General features: G+C 39.0%; 3 pseudogenes across 2 annotated transcripts in view; 2 read left to right on the top strand and 1 right to left on the bottom strand.

The window, feature by feature from the left end:
* LOC143646846 (olfactory receptor 4C5-like) overlaps nucleotides 1-12177 on the bottom strand; it is a 61459-nt pseudogene extending 49282 nt beyond the window's left edge. Inside the window, exons 1-4 of the transcript XR_013157665.1 lie at nucleotides 12063-12177; nucleotides 9601-9678; nucleotides 6399-6464; nucleotides 5485-5558 (exon numbers count right to left, since the gene is read on the bottom strand). The product of XR_013157665.1 is annotated as an olfactory receptor 4C5-like (transcript). The remainder of the gene's footprint in view (nucleotides 1-5484; nucleotides 5559-6398; nucleotides 6465-9600; nucleotides 9679-12062) is intronic.
* LOC143645634 (ras association domain-containing protein 3 pseudogene) lies at nucleotides 6683-7381 on the top strand (annotated as a pseudogene).
* Nucleotides 11961-23012, top strand: part of LOC143646847 (paired box protein Pax-2-like) — a 50856-nt pseudogene continuing 39804 nt past the window's right edge. Inside the window, exon 1 of the transcript XR_013157666.1 lies at nucleotides 11961-12390. The product of XR_013157666.1 is annotated as a paired box protein Pax-2-like (transcript). The remainder of the gene's footprint in view (nucleotides 12391-23012) is intronic.

Genomic DNA, 23012 nt, shown 5'->3' with positions numbered 1-23012 from the left:
CACAAAATTGTGAATAGGATTAATCCCACTGAATACATTTGGGAGTGGTTAAGATGAAAGTTTATGCTCTATAGTGTTCCCACTATTTAATAAAAGAAATAGGAACTAAAGCGATAGGAACAGTTAAATGCAATATGTGATTCTAGATGGGGTCTAACTAGAGATGAGAAAAGGCTTAAAGGACATATGAAGAAAAATGGAATGTAAACTATAAGCTTTATATTAATGTTAAATTTCTTGAACTTGCTAATTGTACTTCAGATGGTTATGTAAGTGAATACCCTTGCTCTTAGGAAATGCAAATGTTGATAAAATGAATTGACAAATAAGCAGGCAGACTGACAGAGATGGAGAGATAGCTGGATTTATAAATAGAATGATATACAAATGTGGCAAAATGTTAAAATTAGAGTATCTGGATATCTGGGGGGATGGGATTTATCAAACTTCTCTGTGTGGAACTTTTACATTTTGTAACTGCTCTGTAAACATGAACGTATTTCAAAATAAAATATTTTTTTAATTTAATATTCCCTCATGATAAAAACTCAACAAAATCAGTAAAAGATAGGAACTTCTTTAACCTGATAAAAGGCATTTACAAAAAAAAAATCTATAGCTAATATCTGAGTATTGAATTTTACCCCTAAGGCAAAGAGAAAAGTAAAGACGTATACTTTAAGCACTTCTATTCAACATCACACTAAAACTCCTAGCCAAGTGAAATAAGTAAGGGAAAAAAGTATACAGATTGGAATGGTAAAAGTAAAATTCTACACAGTGAAATAAATAAAAGAAAAAAAGCACACAGATTAGAAAGGAAAAGTTAAAACTCTATGCCTGTAGATTATGTTTTCACTAAAGTCAAAGAATATGAGGTTAGTGTTTTTAAAAAGTGAATCATATTTCTATACACTAATAAAGAATGAGCAGAAGTAAACACTTTAAAAACAAGTATAATTTAGAAGAACAGCAAAAGAAATCAAATATTTAAATATTAACAGAACTAAATATATGCATGGCCACTATGTAGAAAACTACAAAATAATTTGAAAAGGAATTAAAGAAGACCTAAATATACGGAGAGATATATTGTGTTTATGGTTTAGAAGATTCCAAATTGATCAAAATTAAAAATTTTCATTCTCTTAAAGACACTGTTGAGTGAAAAGAGAAGCCACAAATAGTGAGGAAATATTTGCAAGTCACAAATCTGACAATGCATGCATATTCAGAACATATAAGGAACTCTCAAAACCTAACAGTAAGAAAATAAGCCATTTAATAAATGGTCAAAAGATTTGAAAAGGTACTTACAAAAGAAGCCAGATGGAAAGCAAATAAGCACACAAAAAAGATGTTCAATATCATTCTTTTTTAAAAGTACTTATCGGGGGGTGCAAGGGTAGTTCAGTAGTAGAATTCTCGCCTGCCAAGTGGGAGACTGGGGTTCGATTCCTGGCTCATGCATTTCCCCCCCAAAAACAAAACAATGCAAGTAAACAAACAAACAAAAAAACCCAAACCAAACAAAAATTCAACAAATGGTGCTGCAATAATGGGATGCTCACTTGGAAAAGGATGAAATGTGATCCCCGCCATATAAAATACAAAATAAAAAAATAAAAAATAAATAAAATGAAATTTTATAAAAGTACTTAGAAGACAAATTTGCTTCAAAGATATGAAAAATTAACAGATGAAGTTTCAATAATACATCAAAATTCCAACAGCCCAAATTTGCAGAACTGAAAAAGCCAATTACCAAATTTAGTTGGAAGAGAAACAGGCTCTGAATAGCCAAAAATAACTTGAGAAAGAAAAATGAAGTTGGAGGACTCATGCTTCCTGTCTTTAAAGCATACTACAAAACTACAAGGTTAAAACACCATGGAAATTGGCACAAGGATAGGCATATTGACCAGTGGACTAAAACTGAGAGTTCAGAAACAGACCCTTACATCTATGTCCAACTGTTTTTTAACAAGACTGCCAAGTCCACTCAAATGGGAAAGACTTGTCTCTTCAACAAATGATGCTGGAAAAAGTGGATATCTAAATGTAAGAGAATGAAAGAGGACCCCTTTCTCACACCATACACAAAAATTAATTCAAAATGCATCAAAGACCTAAATAAAAGAATCAGGACTATAAAACTCCCTGAAGAAAATATAGGGAAGCATCTTCAGGATCTTTTGTTAGGCAATGGTTTCTTAGACTTTACATTTAAAGTACAATCAACAAAAGAAAAAGTAAATAAATTCTAAATAAAATTTTTTGCATATCAAAAGACTTTGTCATAAAAGTGAAAAGGCAACCTGCTCAATGAGAGAAAATAGTTGGAATCATATAGCTGATAAAGATTTAATATCTAGAATATATAAAGAAATCCTATAGCACAAAAATAAAAAAACAAACAACACATTTCAAAAATGGGCAAAAGACTGGAATAGTCATTTCCCCAAAGAGGATATACAAAAGGCTAAAAGCACACATGAAAAGATGCTCAACATCACTAGCTATTAGGGAAATGCAAATCAAAATCACAATTAGATATCATTTTACACTGACTAGAATGACTACTGTGCTGGTTTGAAAGGATGTATGTCTCCTAGAAAAGCCATGTTTTAATCTAAATCCCATTTTGTAAAGGTAGAATAATCCCTATTCAATAGAATCTGTAATTAGATCTTCTCCCCAGAGAGGTAACACAATCAAGAGTAGTTGTTAAACTGGATTAGGTGATAACATGTCACCACCCATCTGGGTGGGTCTTGATTAGTTTCTGAAGTCCTATTAAAGAGGAAACATTTTGGAGAATGAGAGATTCAAAGAGCAGAGCAGAACGACATAACCATGAGAAGCAAAGTCCACCAGCAGTGACCTTTGGAGATGAAGAAAGAGAATGTCTCCCAGGGAACTTCATAAAACAGGAAGCCAGGAGAAGCTAGTAGATGATGTTGTGTTTGCCATGTGCCCCTCCACATGAGAGAGGAACCCTGACCATGTTCACCATGTGCCTTTCCAGATGAGAGAGAAACTCTGACTGTGTTTACCATGTGCCCTTCCACTTGAGAGAGAAACCCTGAACTTCATCAGCCTTCTTGAACCAAGGTATTTTTCCCTGGATGCCTTTGATTGGACATTTCTAAAGACTCGTTTTAATTGGGACATTTTCTTGGCCTTAGAACTGTAAACTAGCAAACTAGAACAACTACTATTGGAAAAAAAACAGAAAACTACAAGTGTTGGAGAGGGTGTGGAGAAATAAGAACACTCATTCATTGTTAATAGGAATATAAAATGATGCAGTTGCTACAGAAGACAGTTTGGCAATTTTTCAGGATGCTAAACTGAGAATTATTATATGACCTGGCAATTCCACGACTAGGTATACCCAGAAGAACTGAAAACAGGGACTCAAACAGATATTTGCATACCGATGTTCACAGTGGCATTATTCACAATTGCCAAAAGATGGATGCAGCCCAAGTGTCCATCAACTGATAAAGTGATAAACAAAATGGGTATATACATATATGATGGAATATTATTCAGCCAGCAAAAGAAACGAAGTTCTGATACATGTTGACCACATAGATGAAACTGAGGACACTATGCTGAGTGCAATAAGTGAGACACAAAAAGACAAATATTATATGATCTTGCTGATACAAACGATTACAAACAAATTCACAGAGTTAGAATCTAGATTATAGGTTACCAGGTAACCTATATCTAACATATAATCTATATCTAGATTATAACCTATATCTAGAGTATATATATCTATAATATATATCTATAACTAGCCTATAATCTATATTTAGACTATAAATCTATATCTAGATCTAGATTACCACAGATTATGGTTAGAGAATAAGGAGGTGATGCTTAATTTGTACAGAATTTCTACTTAGATTGATTATAAGGATTTGGAAATGGATGGTGATTGTAACCAAGAAGTAAGGATTTAAGGGATGATTATAGTTACTGAATCACTATATAGTAATTCCTTTTTGTTTTCTGGTGTATTGGAGTAGTCAGAAGTAAATAGCTGAAATCATTACCCAGCTGACTTGATCCCTGATAATGACTGTATTTATTTTGTGCCCTTGTGATTGTAAAAACCTTGTGTCTAACCTTCACTTGTACCTATTTATCCAGTTTTCTGACTTTATAGTCCTGTGATTTCTAAAGAGAGCCCCTAATGCCTACTAATGAAGGGTCTTGGATCAGACCAGAACTAACCTACCCAAAGTCCAAAGTTATTGTGATAACCAAAACTGAATCTAACCAAAATATGTCTGCATGATATGTTTAGATTTTAACTTACAAGTCACCTATATCTCATTACAATACTAAAAATCATGCCCACCATCATATTAAGGCCACTATTTTCTTACATATGTTCTGTGACTAAGCATGTAATCACTCTGTGCATGATCAATAATTAGATCACCTCTAATTACATCAGTTGGTGCCACTGTGCTCATTATCCTAAAACCTGCCCATTTTTTGATATTATAAATCAGAAGTACTGCAATAAACTTTCTCCCTCTTTGAAACCCCAGTGTCTCAGGAATTGGTCATTTGATCACATTGGGAAAAAGAATCCACTGCCTTTTTAATAATATACTGCGTTATTGTGAGTGTGGTTAACAGCACTGAATTATATAGGTAAATGTGGTTAAAAGGGGAAACTTTACATTGTATGTGTTACTAGAATAAAAATTAAAGCTGAAAGATAAGATTGTATAACACAGTGAACCATACTGTAGACCATGGACTATAGTTCATAGAACAAGTTTAAGCATGTTCATTTATGAATTATAACAAATGTACAACTAATACAAGGTATTGATAATAGGTTGGGATATGGAAAAAATACACCTAATATAAACTATAGATGATAATTAATAGTACTATTTTAATAATCTTTCATCAATTCTAACAAAGGTAACTACTGTTAAAAAAGAAGTACAATTACCAAAAAGTGCTATCATCAATTCTTACAAATGTTCCACACCAATGCAACCTTTTGGTGGTGAGGTGGTATACTGGAATCCTGTACTTTTGCATGATTGTTCTGTAAACTCACAACTTCTCTAATAAAAAAAGTAAAATAAAAACCATAAGGCAAGTGGCCTGGCTCTGAGTCACAGTTATTCAATTTAGAAGATGGCAGCTTTCCCAAGGAAAAGGAAACAATGTTCTTCAAGCTGTGATAACCTATTATCAGACATTCCATCAACAAAATTAATTTTGGACTTTTCTGAAAATATATTTCCATCACCTAATAAAAAGCACATTCTCCAAAGCAGTGATAAAAATGAAGAACAGATGCATTGTTTTCTACAAGGACATTTACTATGAAAGGAACTGAATATTGAGCTATCAAGTTCAAGAAGTAAAAATGAAGAATTAATAAAGAAGTATCAGTTTCTTCAAGAGGATGTAAATGTGGTTAAAGTAAGCATTTACCTTCAGAGGATTCTCCTAGTGAGAGCAAGAAGGCAGTTTTTCTGATTCTATTGTCTATCCCATCTTCAGTGTGCCTGCAGTCAACACAAAAAGGTCTCTAGCTGAAGAACAGTCTTCTGTGGGGTCCATTATATATACTAACTTCTTGAAACAGATCAATACACAGAAAACTACCAAAAACACAAATAAAGAAAGTAAAGACCAGATCATCATAGACGCAGGTCAGAAATATTTTGGAACTACTATTTGTAAGTCGTGTGGCATGATCTATACAGCTTCTAACCCTGAAGATGAACTATAGCATGTTCAACATCACCAGAGATTTTGGAAGGAATCAAATGTATGAATTTACAAGGGGCAAAAGGGTATGCAATAAAAAGCCTTTCCTCCAACCCTTCTACCGATTCTCACATCCTCCTCTAAACATCCAATTTCCATCTCTGGAGGCATCCAATGTTGTTTCCTCTGTATATTTTCCAGAGATATACTCTGCATACACAAGCAAATATCATCACTTGATTTTTAACCTTTTTATGGTGTATCTTGTTATACAGAAAACTAAAAAATTTTGTGTTAAAGATAAAAAAGAAACACCATAAGGAAAGAGTGGTGTCACTGTCTTGCTTTATGCACAACAGCAGCAATATATTCATTATTACTTTTGCACCATTAACACAAATGTCAACAGTTACCATCTTCATATTACAAAAATTATTTTGACCTCACAGAACTCTGGAAAGGCTCCTGGGGACTAGAGACCACACTTTGAGAATTACTGGCTATTCAAACAATATTTTCCCTGAAGGTGATTTTTAACTATTTTCCTTTTTAAGGGCTCTCTTTCATAAAACTTATTAAAATACACACACACATACACACACACTGTGAAACAAAGTGAGGGCTAAACAACTCACCTGGAATTTATTCATTTCTGCTGCTCCTGGGAAAAGGTAGAAACTACGAAGCCAGAGAAGGGGAAGCTGAAATACAGAAGTCATAAGACCTTACCTTGCAGCTCCTGAAACCACCTATGAGAAATTTCCATACAACATTTTTGCAAACAATAAACCTCTGGAAAAATATATATTTGACTTGTTAGATGCAATTAAGAAGGGCCATGGTGGGTTGTTGGTCGCGCATGCCCCATCCTTCCTAGGGGCCCAGCCACCCGGGGCTCCCTGAAACTCCACATGCCTCCATGGAGCATGCTAGGAAGAAGACCACCAAGAAGTGGCTTCAGCCTTTTTGGATCCTGGGGTCATGCCTTAAGCTTGTGCATGTGGGCATGAGGGATGTGGAGAAAGAGAAGGAAATGCACAATTACCTCACCAAGGGGGAAATCAAAGAGAAAGTTCATAAATACAATTTAGCAGTTACAGAAAAATTCAAGATGACCTTGAATTCAAATGGGATTTACACTGACTTCATTAAAGTATATCTGGAACTCTGCAAACATCCACAGACTTCTCAGAACCCTGGAAAACTCGCTCCAAGTGGCACTGGCTATATGAACACCCTTCATATCAGCAGCACAAACACTGTTCAGGAAGTAATTGAGGCCCTGCTCAAAAAGTTTCTCATGATCGAGAGCCCTGGCAAGTTTGCACTTTATAAGTGTTGCCACAGGGAAGATCAAGTCTATGCCTGCAAGCTCTCAGACCGGGTACATCCACTCCATCTGCATTTGGTAGCAGGGCCCAGGACAGATGAACTTAGTTTTGTTCTTTGTGAGCATGACACTGGAGAGTGGGAAGCCTTCAGCCTTCTGGAACTACAGAATTTCTTGCACATCTTGGACAAGGAGGAAGAAGAGCAGCTGCAGAACCTGAAGAAGTGCTATATGGCCTACAGACATAAGCTTGAAGAAGCCCTTGGTGAGGTGTGGAAACCTGATTAAAGCACAGGGGCTTCCAACCACTTAGGGACTGTGCTGGCTTTTCAGAGCATGTGGAACGTGCTCAGCCTATGCGTACAGTAGCAGCAAGCATCTCTTTCTTGTTGGAGGGCTGTTTTCTTGTCCCATGATGCAATGGTTTTGTCTGTATCTCTAGATTTAGTTCCCCAAACCCCAGGTCACACAATATCCTGCATCTTCAACATCCTGTGTTAGGGCCTCTGAAAGCTTCAGTTAAGTTACAGCCTGTGGTGTTACCTCTCAGCAAGCTGTGAATCTGTGGCCAGCATAGACAGCATTCTAGGGTGCTTTGAAGCATCGCCCTGTCTCCCCCCTCCCCTCCTCCTTTTTTTTCAGTTATTTTAATTATGTGATGATATGATGTTAAGCTTAGGATGTGCAAATGATTTTTTAAAAGCCTAACAAGGAATCTATTTGAGTACTTGCTCTCTGTTGAAACTACCTGCTGTTTTTTGTTTTTTTTTTAACGTCAAAGGAAGTCATCCATGTGAACTGCAAGGCACAGGAAACTGGGATCTCTGAGGACTTTGTGAAGGATTTTGAAGGAGTTTGACAGAGAAAGGAAAGAGCAAGTTTGGAAGAAGGCCTCAGAGTAGGAGCTCTGAGGATGAGAGCACGGGGTTTGTGAATAAGTTTATGGTAAAGAAGAGTAGTGGATTTGCTTGTAAACAAGTAAAAACATTCAGTTTTGAGTTGTTGAACCCATTTTAGGATTGTTTAATTTCTTAATGGGTAAAACATGGGAACAGAGCCAAGGAAGGTAGGTGCTAAGCCTACAGGAGAAGCTCATCAACTTTGGAGCTGAGAAGGAGAATCTGCTTCGGGGGCAGGTGGATCTGACCGACTGGGCTAGAGTTGAGACCGGATCTGACTTCTTGGGTTGAGCTACTTGCTCCCTGATTTTCCCTTGGGGGTTAGAATGCCTTATTTATGTAGCTGTTCTGGGTTGATGGGGCAGTTCCCAAGGACTTAGGACAATTTGCTAACTCTTGTCAAGTTGTGGTTTTTCCCAAAGTGGTTTCCAAGGTTAAGAAAAGGAGTTTGGGGTGAAGGGAAAGGGTTGGGAACAGCTGTTTTTCCCCTTGATTGTTAGCTAGGAGATTTATCAGGTTAAGGACTAAGAAAATGTTTATGACAATCATTCTTTATTCCTCTCTTCCCTTTTCTTTCATTTCCCTTCTCTCCTTTTCCCTCACCCTTTTAGAAACTGATGTTGGTTTTTATATAATGTAGAATAGGTATACTGATTAAAGTAATGCTATCAGATCCTTAGTTCTGAAGGACTACTTTGACTGTAGGTAGGAATCCAGCAAGAAAGTTAGGGAAGGATGTACCCAGCCGACCACACCACAAGAGGTCTATATGGAAATATTTATTTTAACAAAAGTGCATGTTTTGCCAACCAAAAAAATGCATGTGCAAAAGAAGCCTTCCTTAAATCAAATTAAATAACCTCAATGCAGCCGTTTTATCTGAGAACAATGAGAAAGTTATGCTGCAGTTCCAGAGGGGCCTTAAGTCTATTTTGAGTCTAGATATTTTTTGTCTGTAAATTCCCAAGGAATTGTTAACATGTTAGTGACATCTAATGAATTCTTTTTGAAATTCCAAGGTGCTTCAGTTCTTTGCCTCTTATGTGACTGTTCCCTTTGTATTGCATCTCTCTTCTGACTTTTCAAAGAATACTCATCTTGTAGGAGGCAGATTTAAGTTTGCTTATGCTGTGTCACACAAGTTACTGAGATAAATCATATCTTCCTAAGCTTTTAAGGAAAGTTAAAAAAAAATAAAAGTAGAACTAGCTATAAAATATGTATGGCACATCTTGTCTAATTTTGCATGTAATTTCTTTTAGTGCATCGATGAGGTTTCAGTGACATTGTCACACAACACTTTATCATTCAAGGAATGCTTTCATGATTTTTATACTGGTTTTACTATTCAGACAGTGCCTGGGGTTTGAGTATCCTGTTATCAATCATCTGGTCTTTTAATTACCCACCTCAGTTCAACTGTAAGTTTATATTTTGAGAAGCATTTGTTTCTCAGACTATGACACTGTTCAAACTTAAAGTGGTAGCTGATGGGTACCTGTGATTTTTTTTTTTTACTTGAAGTAGCTTGTCTGAAATAGGCATCCTTATCTATATATTCCAAAACCTCTGTCATGTGCACTTTAGGATGTGATTTGGAAAACTTACTGTACTGAAATTCTGTCAGTTCATGGTTCTTGGACCACTGATGTTCTCTCCCAAACACTGGTTACTGCAGCAGCATTTCTAATGTTTAAAAGAAGAAAAAAGCCATGAAGCTCAAAGAAAGATTTTTTTACAACTAATTTTATAAGTTCTTATTTTTAAACTATCTAAGCTTTGCTGGAATACTGTTTTGTCTTCAGTATGTGATGGTACAGGAAAGATACTAAGTAAAGGGGTTGTATTGCAGGGGAGTATTTTAAATTGCAGAAGTAAAAAGTTATAATATTTATAATTTTGATGAGTTTAATGTTATTTTTTATAGGGAAGATTTTTTTTGCCCTAAAATTGTTTCTGGAGTGGCAATTGTGTTCATTATTAAAATTTGCAGTTATTAGTTGAAAAAAAAAAGAAGGGCCATGGTGAATGTTCATTTGTCCATGGGTGACTCTGACATAATCTTGATGAACCTGGTACATTTTTATTGAATAAACTGAAACATTTACTTCCTACTGGTTGCTTTAAAAATTACATCTGTTTATAGTTAATAACACAAAAGAACTGAAAACACAAACATCCAATAATAGATTAAATAAGGTGTAAAATATATCCAATGATGGAAACCCTTCAGTGGTATTATAAATGATACTGAAGAGAAATATTCATTGACATGAAATAATTTTGAAATTACATGCCATAATAATTTTTTCCGTTAATATATTTAATTCCACAAGATTATAAAGTCTTTTGAAAGCTCTCAACAATGAGATGTTTCTTCTCCCTAAACTGCAGTTTCTCAAAATCACTTTTCCTGGAAGCTTGTTTTAACTTCAGCATGATAAACTATAGTGGACCTGGAGACTTCAGTTCTGTCCCAGGTTCCACAACTCAGGAAAACAGACTCAATTTTATTATTTTTAAAATGAGGAGGAATTAGATAGCATTCAGAAGTTTTCATGTACAATCCTGATATTACGTCTTCACCACAAATCTAATACAGTATCCTGGAATTCATTGTCCCCTCAAATCCTGACTTTGGCCTAGTGTAAAACTTAATTAGGCCTTAATAAACTCTCACATAACCATCTAGTCTGCTGACAGTGGCACAAACCTACCTTTTTCTAAAATAACAACTGAGCACGATAATCGCAAATTGGCTACTTTTTACATGTAGCAAAAACAACTAGATTCCATAAGCCTGAAATCTACATATGAGCAGAAATCAGCCTGGTGCTTTTACACAAAGATTAATAGGAAACCCAGACAGCAGCAGCCAGTCAAAGGCATTATATATCACTTTCATAATATGGAGCATGGATGAGTCCTAGTTCTCACATTTAGAAAAAGTCCCGTTTTTCCTCTCAGACTTTGGCCTGAATAGCTTCTCTAGTAAAAGTTAACATGGAGTGCTCAATTTGTGGTTTCAATTTACTTTGTTCCCTTTAACTATCCTTTGAGACCAGGTTGGAGAATAAAGGAGGAAGGACATTAATTTATGTTTTGACCCCTGGGTTCTGAAGAGGTAAGATTAGGTCCACTACACTCCATAATTCTGTCCTGGTGGTGCTCAGGGAAAAAGACTGTGTTTTAGTTTTGGAAAGGGGATGGACTATAGAATATAACAAATGAAAATCTAAATCCCTATTATCTGCTTACTCGGTATTTCTGGGCAAATCAGTTTCTCTTTCTGAACTTTTAGTTGCTTTATTAAAATGGGGATAGTGATACGGATCCAAAGGATGGTTGTGTGTTGGTTAAATGGACCCATAATGAGGAGAACACGATGCTTTGCAATAAAAGTTAAATCCTTTTGAGGATTTATCACACTTTAAACACTACCCTATTTAATACAGAGCATTACGAAGGTTATGTGTTGGTGGTACATGGGTTAAAAACAGCCTCAATTAAAAGATGTGTATCTGAGACTTGCAGAGTTTCAGCTGACCACTTACCGGCTGATGTTGGCTTTGGCCCAAGTCTCTCCCGCCCTAAACCTGACATCTAAACGGCAGCACCCAGACTCGGCTGCCCCGACGTGGCTGGTGGAATGTCCACGCCCCCGGCGGCCTCCCTGCTTTGCTCGCAGCCGCCTCAGGCCTTCACTCATGCGCCCAGCGGGCAGCACGCGAAACCCCCCCCCCCCCCCAGAAGGAAGGGTCTTGACCCTCCCCAGACACCCCCCAGGCCCTTCCCGGGTCATGTCGTCGCCTTCCACGACCCTCCCTTGACTCTGGCCCGAGGCCCTCTCCAGGCTGCACACTGACCCTTTCCCGACCCTCTCCCGAACCCAGCTCGAGGCTCTCCAGAGGCCGCCGGACCCCTTCCCAGACCTTCTCCTGACTCCGGTCCCAGCACGTCCACAGGCGGCACCCTGACCTTTCCCTGACCCCTCCACGGACCCCCTCCCTAGCCCCTCCCCAGGCCTCATCCTGACCCTTCCGGACCCCTCCTTGGCCGCTGGGACACACCTGCAGGCAGTTGGCCTCACCTCACGACCCACGCTGAGCACTGCCCCTTCCTCTGCGGAACCCGAGGCACCACTGCCTTCTGTGACGTCACAGGTGGGGACAGTGGGAGTGCAGGCAGCAGCTGCACATGCGCAGAACGCGCCTGGGGGCAGGCCACGTGCTATTTTGGTGACTTCACCGGTGTTTGCAAGGGCGGCGTGTCCTGCAGAGGCTTGGATGCGGGAGGCCTGGGTTGCTGGAGACCCACGCCCAGGACTGGGACCGACGGACGCCCCCACCCGGTGCCTTGAAGACAGAGGCCTACCCTGAGGAGATGCTGTGAATGTTGGTGAGTAACTTAAATAACCACCTGGAAATTGTCTGGTGGTACACGCAAACAATAGTACTCTCTGACAGGTGACTTTATCTTAGGAATGCTGGCCTTCAAAATTGTGCAAACGATACGTGGGGTGTGCAGTAAAATAGAAAATATGTATGAACTGGAGCAGAAGACAAAGGCCATACACACCATTTCCTAAAAGACAACAAAGAGGCTTGGTGTTAGATGCACAGCCTTCTAGAAACTTTACACTATTTTTATCCTAATGGCAGAAAGTTTTGTAACTATCATTTCACTACGGAATATATACTGAGTCTCTTTCATGGTCAGTAACTTTATGGTATCAATTTACTCGAGCCAGCAGAGAATTACTTCTCACAGAAAATCATTACAAATGTTAAAGCTTTCATAATAAAATTAATTTTAAAATGTGCAAGATCCATATTGGGATATATGTACATTCATATATATAAGTACATACATATATGTAAGCACACAAACATGCACCAGTTTCCAGGATGGGAGTCTTACTAGACAAAGGCAGTGGATTATGTTGCCTGATGCACACAAATTACCAATTCCTGAGACACCTCAGTATCAAAGAAAAAGTTTATTGCTAGGTGCATAGCAGGAGATCAGATGGCCTAGCAGCCTAAAATCTGTCTCTTGAGTTTAGGGGGTTCCAGGTTTTTATGGATTTTAGCAAAGAAAGATGAGATCATTGCAACTTCTAAAAAACTTTTTTGTTGTATAACATATTTAAAAAGCAAAGAAAGGAAAAAGCAGTCATTTTCAAATCACTCTTCAAAAGTTGTTATAGTTGGTTGTGAAAACCTTGTGTCTGATGCTCCTTTTATCTACCTTGTCAACAGACAAGTAGAACATGTGGAATAAAAATAAATAATAGGGGGAACAAATGTTAAAATAAATTTAGTTTGAAATGCTAGTGATCAGTGAAAGTGAGGGGTAAGAAGTATGGTAAGTAAAAAATTTTTTTCTGTTTTTATTTTATTTTTCTGTTGTCTTTTTATTTATTTTTCTGAATTGATGCAAATGTTCTAAGAAATGATCATGATGATGAATATGCAACTATGTGATGATATTGTGAATTACTGATTATATATGTAGAATGGAATGAGCATATATTGCAAATGTTTGTGTTTCTTTCTTGTAATATATTTTTTTAATTAATAAAAATTTTCTTTAAAAAAGTAGTTATAGGACAGATCCCAGAGTTTGCCATGGGCTATCATACTATCATCTCAAATTTTTCCTTCTAGCTGTACCAGAACATTGGAGACTAGAAAGAGTAAATACTGTGCCATCAGCACAGTCGACTTATTTTTTGCATGTGAAAAATAACATATATACAGACAAGCAATAAATTTCAAAGTCCAGCACCACAGTTAATTGTAGAATGTATTTTAGAGCTTGACATGGTTTACAATTCCACAATTTTAGGTTTTTAATTTTAGGTTTTTACTTCTAGCTACTCTAAGATACTGGAGACTAAAAGAAATATCAATATAATGATTCAGCAGTCATACTTGTTTGTTAAACCCTAACTTCTCTGTATAATTCTGCCATCATCTTTGAACTTTCCACCCCTCTCTTTAGGGGTATTTGGGCTATGCCCATTCTCACTTTTTCATGTTGGAAGAGGCTGTCAATAATATGGGGTAGGGAGATGGATCTAGCTGATGTTCTGGATAGGCTGGGCCCTCTAGGTTTCAGGACTAATGTGGTTCAGGGAGCCACCTGGAGGTTGTAGGTTTCTGGAAGGTTACCCTAGTGCATGGAACATTCACAGAATCTTATATATTATCCTATATGTTCTTTACGATTGGCTGGAATGGTTTTGGTTGGGGTTTAGCAGGTTATGATAGGTAGCAATGTCTAACTGAAGCTTGCATAACAGTGACCTCCAGGCTAGCCTCTGAACTCTATTTGAACTCAGCCACTGATACCTTGTTAGTTACACTTCTTTAACCCTTTTGATCAGAATGGCATTGTTGACCCCACAGTGCCAGGGCCAGACTCGTCCCTGGGAGTCAGCTCCCACACCACCATGGAGACTTTCACCCCTGGATGTAACGTTGGGGGAGGGCAATGATTTCACTTGCAGAGTTGGGATTAGAGAGAGTGAGGCCACATCTGAGCAACAAAAGAAGTCCTCCAGAAGTAACTCTTAGGCATACCTATAGGTAAGCTGAGCTTCTCCACTACTTGCATAAGCTTCTCAAGAGCAAGCCTCAAGATCAGAGGCTTGGCCTATTGATTTGGGTGTCCTGATATTTGACACAGTATCAGGAGATTCCCTGATTTTAATAGGTCTATGTTTTTTCTCCCATCCCTCAAGGGACTTTGCTAATACTTTTTGATTATCTGCTTAATATATTCTAGGATGTATCCAGGCATTACATTAAGCAATAAAGACCTGTTTTGTGCCCCAGCATATGTTCTGTCCTGGATGTTCCATGAGCCCTAGGGAAGAATGTATATCCTGGTGTTTTGGGGTGTAATGACCTTGGTATATCTGTTAGGTCTAATTCATTTATCAAGTTGTTTAACTTCTCTGTTTCCCTGTGGAACCTCTGATTGTTCTGTCTGTAGAGGAGAGTGGTGTATTGAAGTCTCCTACTGCTATTGTTGAGACATCTGTTGCTCCCTTCAATTTTGCCAGTGTCTGTCTCATATACTTTGGGGCTCCTTGATTGGGAGCATAAATGTTTAAGATTATTTCCTCTTGGTGAATTGTCCCTTTTATTAACATATAGTTCCTTCTATGTCTCTTATGATGTCTTTACATTGAAAGTCTATTTTGTTTGATATTATTATAGCTACTCCTGCTTTCTTTTGGTTACATCTTGCATGGAACATCTTTTTCTATCCTTTGACTTTCAATCTATTTGTATCCTTATGTCTAAGATTAATCTCTTGTAAGCAGAATATGGCTGGATTATGTATTTTAATTCATTCTGCCAGTCTGTATTTTTTAATTGGTAAATTTAATCTGTTAACATTCAGAGTTATTACTGAAAAGGTGTTTCTTGAATCCACCATCTTATCCTTTGGATTTTATTTGTCAGATCTATATATTCTTTTCCCTCTATCTCTTTTGACCCTTTAAGTTACCCTTGCTGTTACTCTTCAATTCTGTGCCCTCCTCCAGACCTCTCTCTCCTATCTTTTTTTTTTTTTCAATTCCCTTTACTATTTCTTGTAGGGCCAATCTCTTGTTGAAAAATTCTTTCAGGATTTGTCTGTGAAAATTTTAACCTCTCCCTCAATTTTGAAGGACAATTTGGCTTGATAAAGAATTTGTGGCTAGAAGTCATTCCCTTTCAGAATTTAAATAGACCATGCCACTGCCTTTTTGCCTCCATAGTGCCAGCTGAGTAGTCTGAACTTATATGATTTCCCTTGTATGTAGTAGATTGTTTCTCTCTTCCCACTTTCAGGATTTTCTGCTTCTCTTCAACATTTGATGGACTGATTAGTATGTGTCTTGTGGAAGACCTATTTGGATATATTTTGTTTTTGTTTCGTCTTCATTGGGCTTGTTTGATTTGTATATGTATTTCCTCCATAAGGGTTGGGAAAATTTCCTCCATTATATCCTCAACTAACCTTCCTAGGATTTACTCTTCTCTTCTCCTTCAGGGACAACAATCATTCTTTTGTTTGTGCACTTTGTTTTGTACATCATTTCCTTATGACCCAATTCAAAATTTTTCTATCTTTTTTGCTATTTACTGTTTTGAGTGTTTGAAATCAGTTGTCCTGTCCCCTAGTTCTCTTTTTTCTGCCTCTTCAAATCTGCTGTTGTGTGTCTTGACTATATTTTTTATTTTGTCTACAGCATCTTTAATCACTTTGAGATCTGTCATTTTTCTATTTATTCTTTCAAATTCCTCTTTATGCTCTTCTAGTGTCTTCTTGTTCTCCTTTATGTCATTAGCCATCCCATTTATTTTATTTAGTAGAGTTATATGAACATCTTTGATTAGTTGTTCCAAAGTCTGTTTCTCCTTTGGGGTTTTCATTTGGTCATTAGGCTGGGCTATATCTGTCTGCATCATGATCTCTTTAGTGATCTGTTCTCTTCATGGCATGTAAATATCTTGATTGGTTTGGGTGAAAGTTGATTTACTTCAGTAGTCTAAAGCTTTATATTTGCAGGGTGGATGTGGAGCAGGGTGTGGGCACAGGGGAGGGCACAACAATACAGTGGTATATTGTCAAGTCAGTGCATGAATGCATGGTGCCTGGCAGTGGGGAAAATATGGCTGTGTATGCACATGTCTGTCATCTGGGATCCTGGTGTTTGCTGCTCTAGGGGGAAGATCCTTGTGTGCATGTGCACAGATCTCAGGGACAGCAGAGCAGGATTGTGCTCTGTGGGCTGGGAATGGGTATAACTTGGTTATGGAGGTCAGTAGTTGCCCAGAGGCTGAGGGCATGACTGGGGTGCTGTGCACATCTGTTGATCTAGGAGGGCAATAAACTGATGTAAACATGTGCAGAGTTCAGTGGGTAGGGGGTGGGGGTGCATGAGTATATAGGCTGGGAGTGGGTGTAGCCTGGATATAAAGATAAGTACCCATAGCTTTTATGTGCTGGTGACACCTGCAGGTAGCAGGGAGGGGGCAATGGGTCTAGCAGGGGCAGGCTCAGACTGCTTGTGCTGTAGAGGTGGGTTGGGCAGGGAGGCATGGATGTGCTTGGGGTGGGGGTGCTTAGAGCATGGGGAGTGAGTCAGTTGATGCTCAGATGTGTGGTGAGTCGTGGGTCATGGGGCTGTGCCAGTGAGAGTAGTGCATTCAAGGAATGTGGCTTGGCTTATGTTCTAGTCCCCTTCTCCCAGTCTGTGCACTTTTGGGGGCTTCAGGCATCTGTTTGGAAAGGGATGCATTAGGTTGTTTACACCAGCTGGATGGTCTCTTATTCTCTGCATCTCAGTTCTTCAACTTTTGCATCTAGGGTCTCCTATATGATGTAGAAGATCCTCCCAGGTCACTTGTGCCCTGGAATTGCTGTCACAGTTGCCTTCTTGTCCCTTCTATAGCTATTCCTCAGAGCAGGGGTGAACATGACCTATCTTATTCTGCCATCTTCCCAGAACTGGTCATCAGAATTTGAAATAGCAAGTTCTAAGCAGGAAAAGGGGACAGAATTATCATTTCAATAGGAGAACAGCAATCAGAAAGGAGGGGAGGCAGAGTTATTTCCATACTAAATGTGTAAGGCCAAAGGAAGGGAGACAGTCATTCAATAGCAGAATCTAGCCAATATAATTTACAAAGATAAAGGGCTAGTTAATTGCTGACTTCAAAACTTCGTTAGCATTATGGCTTCTGCCCTACAAGTTACTCTAAGAAAATGACCATATGAAGGCAGTGGGAGTAATAGCTCTTAGAATCACAAACACAAAAAAGACTGGGGCTTTTACAATAATTTTTTATATCCAGGCAGTGGAATTATAGTTTAGTAATTTCATGTATTCACCTCTGTCTTCTCCAATATACCAGAAAATTAGATGGAATATTTACAAAATGATTTAGTAATCAAAATCATCCCTTAAATCCTAATTTCTCGGTTACAAGAGATGTTGGGAAGTAGTCTCCTGATGACACAGAAAATCCTCTCCACAAATGTAGAAAAGAACAAAAAAGTTTTATTATTGAATAGCAATTAAACAAGACTGCTATGCAAGTCACAATCTACTAATAAGTTTGCAGAAGGAAATATCTGTATTTCATATAGCCAGACCAATTCAGAAAATGAAAGATAACTTTTCCTCAAATAAGAGGACTTTACAGCAATGTTTGATACATATGGTTATCCTGAATTCACCTAATTGGATTGGCCAGCTGTGCTAGTTAATTGTCTTTATCCAAATGAAAAATAAAACTTTTTGTCTCTAAGGCAAGTGGATAGTTACAACTTCTAGCCAAGACCTAGGCTAAACTCTCACATTCATGGAGATGGGAGTGCTCTAGTTTCCTTGAATTTTACATTTCAAAGACATGGTGCCCAGGCTGTTAAGAAAGATATTGCCTGGATTGTAAAATTGGTAAGAGGTTTATGGACCTTTACAAAATACTTAAATACATTTCAAAGAGACAGGAAAAGGATTTGCAATTACAAATTTGTTTTCTTTAGGAAATGCTTTAAGAAAAGAGAAGTGGAAAAATGTCTCTTTCCCTTTTAACACCAAAGAAAATGCAGTGTGGTTTCATTTTTGCATTTACCCTTACTGAGGACTCTATAAAACTTAACATAATTTCAAGCAAAACCTTAATAAAATTATTTCATGGAGAACTAGGTTTAAAGATTTTTTTGGTGGTTGTTGTTGTTTGTATGTTGTATGGTGGGGTTGAAAGGCAAACTCACAAAGAATGAATGAGGATGAAGGAGTTCAAGCAAAGATTTCATTTCAGGAACAAACAGAACTGCCTGGGCAGTACTCAGAGGGAGCAACCATACTGCAGTGGCAGGGGACAGGGTTTTTATGGCTTGGGTGTGGGAAATGTGCACTAGGAAACCTTGGCACTGGTGGGCAAATGGTAAGTTTCTATTCTGCTATGTGACATTGTTTTCAGGATGGGCTGACCATGTGTGGTCATGGAGAATAGTTTTAGAACTATGTGTTTTGATTCTATATTGTTTTCTGGGTAAGCTAACTGCTTGTGGGTGCAGGGGAGAACCTATAATTTTCAATCCTGCTTGGTGATGTGGTCTCAGGAAGTGGGGAAGGTTTTTCTGTCCTCCAGGCCTAACATTCCAGTCTCTTTGGTGATGGCAGATAGGGACAATGGTTAATTTTCTGTAACTGTTTCCTGCTGAGATGGGGTGTAGCTGTCCTGAGGAGGGAAATTTTGGGGCTGATGGGGGTAGTGTGGGATAAGATCAAAAATTGTATTTCCTTGGAGGCTGAAATGTTTTTTATATTTTTGTGACAAGGTTGGTGAGGAGTTTTATAAAGCAAGGGGGAAAAAGGACTGCTAGAAGGAGGAGAATTAAAGGGGTTATCAGGGGGACAATCCATTGATTCCAAGGAATAGAGAAAACTGGGGGAGTGTTCTGCTAGACTTTTGGCTTGTTTTCTGAGAGTTTCTGCTCCCTCTCATTACCAGCCTGATTCATTGGTAAAAAACAATATGTCCTGCAAGAATGCACAGGTTTCTCTGTGTGCTTTGGTGAACAGGTCTAGTGCACATTTGTTTTGGAGGACCACTGGTGCTATGGAATTGGCCTGGCCATCCACATTGTCCAGTTGCTTTGAAGTTTTTTATAAGTTTCTGGTAATTGGGTAGATACTGGTGCCACCACAGTGATGCCTGCAATGCCAGTACTGATCCTCACAGAGATGGATTCAGCTAAGAAAGGGATTAGTAGAGGGGCAGCTCACTGAGTGCAGAGGCTTTGAGAGCAAGTAACCACTATTGGGAAAGAGATATCTTTTGGGGCTATGGAGATGGAAGGTATGAGAAGGGCTAGAAAACAGGCTGAGAAACACCATTCCAGGTGAAAAGTGAGTAAGTGAGTTAATGTGGAATCATTCTTGTTGGACACTCCTTTATTTTCCCAAAAGATGATGGAGGAGGCATTTGTGGCTGCAGTGACTAGTTGGAAATCAGTTTGGGTTAAGTTGTGGGTTTCAGTAGCAAGGCAGAATTTATATGTGTTAAGATGTGCATAAATAGTGGTGCATAAAACCTTTCTGTGGAAACTCCAGGGTGGGGCATAGGTTTGCAGAAGGTAGTATCTCCATTTTGTTTTAAATTTAGGATTTTTATGCTTTTATGTCCCTGCTCTTGGTAGAAAAAAAGGAGATACAAGTGCTGGTTATTGTGCCTTTATTGCTGAAGGGAAATCCTGTGTGGTGCATCGGGTAGATACCTCCAAGGTGTTCTGACATGTGATTGATAGGGGCTTAGATAGTGAGAATGGCATTGCAGTTGGAAGAATTAGGTTCCCTATTAGGGTGTTATGTGGGAAGAAGGGTACATGATTCATAATGGTGCTTGGGTAAGGTGTTGTAGATTTTGGTGAATTTACCCCTGGATGGGAGGTTCATTGGGAGAAATGGAGGGTTGTGTAACTTGGGTTGCATATTCTGAGGGGACTTTTGTTTGCTAGGGAGGTTCAAGGGCTATTGAATAAGTCAGGTCCTTGGAAGATGGAGTTGGAGACTGCCTTGTGTGGTAACCCAGAGGGGTATAGAAGCAGGGAGTGTGTCAGATTCAAGGCCAGATATGAGGGGGCAAAACCACAGGGAAAGGAGAGAGAGAGAAAAAGAGCAGGATCCTTTGGTGGGAGAATCCTTACTGCATGCCACTGTGATTTGTGTCTGGGTGTTCATCAGCAGCCGGGTGGAGGTTCTGTGGCAGGTGGAACTGTGGAGGGAAGGGTGCGGGCTACAAGGATATGGTAGGTTGAACAGGATATGCAGAGACAGCAACAAGAGCAAAGAGAAAAGAAGAACTAAACATATGGAACTTTACCCTATTTTTCTGTTACCCCAATTTCTGTTGAAAGTCTCAGGGTCTAAGAGTATTTTGTACTTAAAGGCTCTACTTTCTGGCTTTTGTGAGTTATTGTCCAATTTATATTGAGGCTTTGCAGTATTAGAGTAGAATATGAGATGTCTAGATAGAATTTGATCTTAGTAACTTAATATTTTGTACTGCCTTAGCACCCATTCCAAGAGTGTGCCATTGAGGGAAGGAATTGCCCTGTACCCATGCCACCAAAGAATCAGGTAGCAACATGGGCAGGCAAAGTGGACTTATCATTTGGTGTAGGTAAGATGGGGTGAAATTTTGAGTTCCTTCCTGGGCTTTATCCATCTATTGAGGTGGAGTTTGCATTGTGAGTCCAGAGGGGGTCTGAAGGATTGAGCCCTGCCTTGTACCAGTCTGTCAGGATTGCAGAGTAAGCACAGGAAAAGCTCCTGCTGCCTGCTACTTCCCCAGTTGCAAGGCAGAATTAGTCCAGGGACTAATTAGTCCATTAGTCAACTCATGGACTTCTAGGAAGACCCAGAGGGGGACCAACACTCAGGGCCCACAGACCAGGATCTGGAAATAAGCCTGGGCAAACTGTCACTGCCCATTGCTTCCCAGGTAGCAAGGTCAGGGACTGGGGGTCACCTCAATCCAGGTCCCTGATTTTGGTACCAGTTGAAATGCAAATTCTCCAAGACTGAGGTGAGAATGAAGAAGTTCAACAAAAGATTTTATTTCAGAAAGAAACAAAACCGCAGAGGCAGAGCTTATATGGAGTAACTGCACCAAATTGGTGGAGGACAGGGTTTTTATGGCTTGGATGCATGGGGTTGATGAAATAAAAATTGCAGTGTTGTCCTAATATTAGGTTCCTATACTGCTATGTGAAGGTGTTTTCAGGACAGATTGACCACGTGTGTTCATAGAGGGAGGTCTTAGAACTATGGGTTTTGATTCTACAGTGTTTTCAGTTGAAGGATAATTGGTTGTGACTGCAGAGGAGAACCTAAGATCTCCTCATTGTTGATGTGGTCTAGGGAAGTAGGTGAGTTATTCCTGCCCTCCAGGGCTAAGAAGGTTCACATTTCATTCCTTTATGACACCCCTTGTGAACCTTTACCTCATCTTTTCTACACTGAGAGGCATTAGCTAGTCTCACAGACTCTGCCTTAGGAACCTGTCCTCTGTTGGATCTCATCTCTATGTCTGCCTCTCTGCTCATGTGACCCTCCTAAAGCCCTCATCATCTTTAACCAGAACTGATTCTCACAAAGTCTTCACCCAGCGTGTCTTCTTTCCCTTGATCCTCACATAGCATCAGGATCATTGCAAATTAAATAAACCTCTTCATCATGGTGACAGTGCACTCGGTCATCTGGCCCATGAGAGCATTATCCCCCTCACTGGGGTTGTCCTTCACTGCCTTCCAGGCTTTCTGATCTCTGGCTGGGCCTCACACTGGTGACTGGCAAAGGCCATGGATTCTTCTGCCTGGCACCATCTATAACCAATGGCTGAGACATTGCAGTTTCAAAGCCTTCTAGAAAGCATTTATTATTATTGCACATGTAGCAGGAGAACAGAGAGCCTAGGGGTCCAAAATCTGTCTCCCTGAGTTGAGGGCTTCAGAGATTTTATGGAAATAAGATGGAGTGAAGAGATCATTTTGGATATTTAAGTTGAAAGCAGAAAAGGGGCACATGTTATCATTACCATTTCAAGAGGAGATCATGTGTTGAAAGGAGGGGAGGCAGAGCTATCACTTCAGCATGAAGGTGTAAACCATTATGAACAAGTAGTTAATGGCTGACTTCACTACCATTAGAGCCTTTGCCTTACCAGTGACTGACTATATCTTACTAACACAAAGCCAGATTTTAAGAGCTTTTTACAATTGCTTCAGATATCAAGGCAGCTGGACAGCAATTCAGAGGTCTCAGTTATTTCCCTGTCTACTCCAGCACTTGAGAAAGCAGAAAAAGGAATCTTTCTATAATGATTTGCTCATCAAAATCATCATCCCTTCCATCTTGATTTCTCATGTACTCACTCACCATGCAGATCTTGCCTGGTTAGGGCTGTCTCCTGTCCTGGACACTCATCCTTCAGTGCTGCCCC

This window comes from Tamandua tetradactyla, chromosome 9 (genome assembly GCF_023851605.1).
Source record: "Tamandua tetradactyla isolate mTamTet1 chromosome 9, mTamTet1.pri, whole genome shotgun sequence".
In the NCBI taxonomy this organism is placed as follows: domain Eukaryota; kingdom Metazoa; phylum Chordata; class Mammalia; order Pilosa; family Myrmecophagidae; genus Tamandua; species Tamandua tetradactyla.
This window is presented reverse-complemented; position numbering and strand designations above follow the sequence as displayed.